The sequence below is a fragment of the Mus caroli genome, chromosome 4, assembly GCF_900094665.2.
Source record: "Mus caroli chromosome 4, CAROLI_EIJ_v1.1, whole genome shotgun sequence".
NCBI lineage: Eukaryota > Metazoa > Chordata > Mammalia > Rodentia > Muridae > Mus > Mus caroli.
In genome coordinates this window covers 41,101,937-41,106,915 of record NC_034573.1, presented here as the reverse complement: position 1 = coordinate 41,106,915, position 4,979 = coordinate 41,101,937, and positions in this window count along the sequence as shown.

The window sequence follows — 4,979 nt, the reverse complement described above, 5'->3', positions numbered from 1 at the left end:
TGAAAGGAGTTACAGAGACAAAGTCTGGAGCTAAGACGAAAGGATGGAATATCCAGAGACTACCCCACCCGGGAGTACATCCCATAATCAGCCACCAAACTCAGACACTATTGCTTATACCAGCAAGATTTTGCTGAAGGGACCCTGTCATAGCTGTCTCGTATGAGGCTATGCCAGTGCCTGGCAAATACAGAAGTGGATGCTCACAGTCATCTACAAAATGGAACACAGGGCCCCCAATGGAGAAGCTAGAGAAAGTACCCAAGGAGCTGAAGGGGTCTGCAACCCTATAGGTGGAACAACGATATGAACTAACCAGTACCCCGGAGCTCGTGTTTCTAGCTGCATATGTATCAGAAAATGGCCTAGTCGGCCAACACTGGGAAGAGAGGCCCCTTGGTATTGCAAACTGTATATGCCCCAGTACAGGGGAACGCCAGGGCCAAGAAGTGGGAGTGAGTGGGTAGAGGAGCAGGGCGGGCGGGGGAGGGTATAGGGAACTTTCGGGATGGCATTTGAAATGTATATAAAGAAAATATCTAATAAAAAAAAGTGCCAAAAGGCAGATCATAAAACATAAATAAAACTGTAGCTACCCTTTGCTGGCCTTTGCCCTGTGCCCTTTACTCTGTGTTTGGATTACCTGGGGAGTCTGGCATAGTAGAGCTGGCCTGGGCCCAAGAAGTTGTACTGCTTGCAGGCTCCCAGCTAGTGTCCCTGCTCTGCCCAGTGGACCACATGCTGAGTAGCAAGGCTCCCTGCTGTTGGGAGGCTGGGTAGGGAGGTGACAGACGGAACACCTGTGGGTTTCCAGACTCTGGACTCCTGCTGAGTTCTGACCAGGAGTACAGCAGGAGACAAGCAGACAGATGGGAGTGAGACCAGAGGTGTTTGTTCCCGGTGGGAGGAGTCTCCTGCTAAACTGCAGTGGGCCGCTGACTGACCTGCTCCTCAAAGCCACACCTGTATCAAGTGGCTCACCACCTCCTCTGCTGCTCTTTTACAGAGTTCTGTGACTGCTCTAGACCTGGGGTGGCAAATACTCTGAGGGTTAAGAGCTCTGGTATCCTGTACCATTTTTAAATGTGATCAATGCTTTTAAAAACATTTACTTAAGTACTTATTGTGTATGAGTGTGCGCACAGGTGCACGTGTGTGTGTGTGTGTGTGTGTGTGTGTACACCCATTGAAGCAAGTAGAGGTGCTAAAACATGGAACTGGAGTTGTAGGTGTTTGTGAATGCCTATTACTTGCCCATTTGGCACTCGGAACCAAACCAGCATCCTTTGCAAGAGCGGAAAGTGCTCTGAATTGCTGAGCCATCTCTCTAGCCCCTTGTTCAGTCTTTAGTAAATATTGCTCAGGATGTCAGCCAAGTGTGCTATCTGTCCTCTATAAGGACCCTAATTAACATGGCTTACCACAAGATTTTGTGATGGTGTTTTTGAAAAAGGGTCTTACTTCATATTCCAAGCTGGCTGACCCTAGAAATCATGATTCTCCTGCCTCCACATCCTCCTGAGTGCTGGGATTACAGGTACCTTCCACCACACCTGGACAATACAGCATATGTGTGTGTGTGCATGTGTATGTATAAATATATGAATGTATAAATGTATATGTATATATGTGTGTCTATGTGCATATATGAATATATAATGTATTATAATATATGATTATATATTCAATATACAATTGAATTATTATATATAATTATATATTTAATGTATTACATTGTATAGTATATTATAATGTATAATTTATAATTAATCATATCATGTATTTATATATAATATATCTCTATATAACTGTATGCATAATTATATAGTATTTATAATATAGAAACACGTACTTAATATAAATTAGCAGAATACTAGAAACAAGTCAGCTGTGCCTCATTAAAGAAGTGTCCAGGCATGGTGACTGTTAAAGGATAGAGGCAGGCAGATCTCTGAGTTCGAGGCCAACCTGGTCTACAAAGCAAGTTCCAGGACACTTGGGGCTACACAGAAAAACCCTGCCTAGGAAAACCAAACAAACAAAATTAAATGATGTTACATTTCCTACCTGGTGGTGTCATATGCACCATTGTGAATCTTGTCCTCAATCTAAATTCATCTGCATGGGAAGGTGTCTGAGACATTTGTCAAATGGAAAGACAAAACAAAAAACAGGCAAAATTCAGCCTGCACCGCACAGAGCCATTCATTAGCAAAAATAAATATGGGACTGGTGCAGCTCAGTGAGAGAGAGAGCTTGCTTAGCAAGCACAAAGCCCTAGAGACGGTGGCCAATACCACAAAAGAAGAAAATGTAAGTACAAACCTCTGCAGTTAAAACAGTAAATGCTACCCTCGATAGGTTTGGATTGACTATGATGACTGCCTTACTCAAAATAAACATCAGCAGAAAGGCAGGGCAGGGCTTTCTGCCCATGGCTCTGCTGCCCTGTGTGGCAGCCTTCCTTGCAGACTGGCTTCAGGTACTGGCAGGGTAACTCAGTGTGACAACTGAAAACCTTGTGAGGGGCGTGCCTCTCCTGCTTCAGTAAGCACTCCAGCCTAAGCCACTTAGTGTGGCTGGACCATGTACTACCCCCTGACCCTCCAGGAACTGAATCAGGCAGGAAGACTCCTGGAGGAAAAGCTTAGAAGGCAGAGTGTGCAGGGATTTGTTACCAGGGGGTCCAGGTATCTGAGGCATTCATTTCACCACGCTGGGAAGACTCCTTCCTTGTGAACCAAGGCTGCCTCCATAGATGCTTAAAACCTACAACTTGCCTTCCTAGTCTCCTTTTGTCAAATATAGCAGGGGCACAGGATGGGCCAATCAGGCACTACTGTGTCAGGCTGTCAACTTGAAGCCAGTGACACCATAAGGTATCTGAGTAGACATGAAGGACATGGCTGTTATGTGATTGGGACACCCTGGTCGGAAATCTTCAAAACTTGGTCCCTCCAAGTTTGTGAACTAGAAAAGAATCTTAAACTATATCCTCCTGCTGCTGCTGTGACCCCAGGGTTGGTTTCTGCTACACGCAAGCAAGATTCTTGCTTAATATGTACACATGTGTGTCACTATTCCCCGGTTTTATTGGGGATGTCCCCTACAGCCTTATGTTTTGAAAATATGTTTCCCAGTGTATTTATGGATGCTGTAGACCCTTAGATAAACCTTAGTTGGAAGAAGTAGGTCACTAGGAGGCCTCTTCTTCTATTCGTTTGTTTGTTTGTTTTATGTGGCTATTCTATTCAGCTAATGATGACCTTGAATTCCCCATTCTTCTTCCTCTGCCACTCCAGAACTGAAATTATACCCATGTACAACCACATTCAGCTATGAGTTGGTGTTTTTCTTTTGCTCATGTGTGTGTGTGTGTGTGTGTGTGTGTGTGTGTGTGTGTACACTGTATATGTACTATGTGCTATAATTATGGGCATGTACCATATGTGGGTATGTGATAGCCAGAGGTCAATGTCGAATATCTTCCTACACAGCTTTCCACTTTATTTGTTTATTTTAAATTATATTTATTATTGTTGTTGTTGTTATTCCGTTTTGTTTTTGAGAAAAGGACTCACTATATAGCCCGTGGCTGGCCTAGAGCTCACTATGCAGACCATGCTGGCCTCAAATTCATAGAGACCTGTCTGCCTCTGCTTCTCCAATGCTGGGATTAAAGGCATGCACCACCATCGCTGACATATTTATTTATTGTGTGTGTGCCTGTGCATGCCATACAATAAATGTGGAAGCCAGGGGACACTTTCAATAACTGTTCCTCTCCTTCCACTATGTGGATCCCAGGGATTGAACTCACGTCGTTAGGCTTGGCAACAGGTATAGTTAGCTACTGAGCCATCTCGGAGCCGATCCACTTTATTTTTCTGAGACAGGGTCTCACACTGAAGCAGGAGCTCACCAGTGGCCAGCAAGCCCCCGGCTCATGTCTCCACCATCTAACACTGGGATTCAGTTGTGCACTGCCCCACCCAACTTAGTATGTGGATGCTGGGAATCCAAATTCAGGTCCTCCTGTTTGAGCAGAGAGCACTTTGCCAACTGAGCCGTCTTCCCAGCCCACAGGGCCAGGCTTCTGAAGGTGACCGCACAGCCCCTGAATCTGCTAATCTCTGTTTGTTAGCCAACCATGATGTGGACAGCCACCACACACTCCTGCTAAGACAGATGGAGCCCTGTGGTAAATAGCTCTAGAAACTCAAAGAAGGAGAGCAAGGGCCTCTTCTTTTATGCCTTTCACTTTTATGTACTGATTATCATTCAATTATTACTATTATTTGCTTATTTTTAAAATATCATGTAGCCGGGGTAGTTGTGGCACATGCCTTTAGTCTCCCACGCCAACCCTACTGCAGTAATTTGGGTTGGATGTGGAAGCGAGTCAGGAGTGGTTAGCTCTAGCTCTTGACTGACTTGCCCAAACACTTTTCTAGGCTTCCCACTCACAGAATAAACTCCATAGTCTGTAGCAGGGCATTGAAGTCTTTTGCAACTCAAGCCCTGAAAACCTTCAAGATATTTTCACATCTTCATATATGGTATTTTTTTCATCTTCCAGCCCTGATTCCTCACCCCCATCCTCTCTGACCTGTACCCGTGACTCATGACTGCCCAGACCTAACAGTTATGCTGTTATCACGATACACTGTTGGGACCTGTAACAGCCTTGCCTAACTGTATGTCTGGCTTCTTGCTGGGTTTTGGGGGGCACTACTAACCATCTGGGGAAACCAGTTGTCTCTTCTTATGGAAGTGTCCATGCTGTAAGGACACATACAATGTGAACTGCTTGTTGCTTTCTGCTTAGCTTCTTTCCCTCAAATATCCCCATGGCTTACTCTCTTCCTTATGGTTTTTGCAAGCGTTATATTTTCAGTAATTCTCTTGTTGGCTCAATTATGAAACAATGCCCCACCTTCTACCCGATTTTGCTTAGATTCATGTTCCGTTTACTGTGT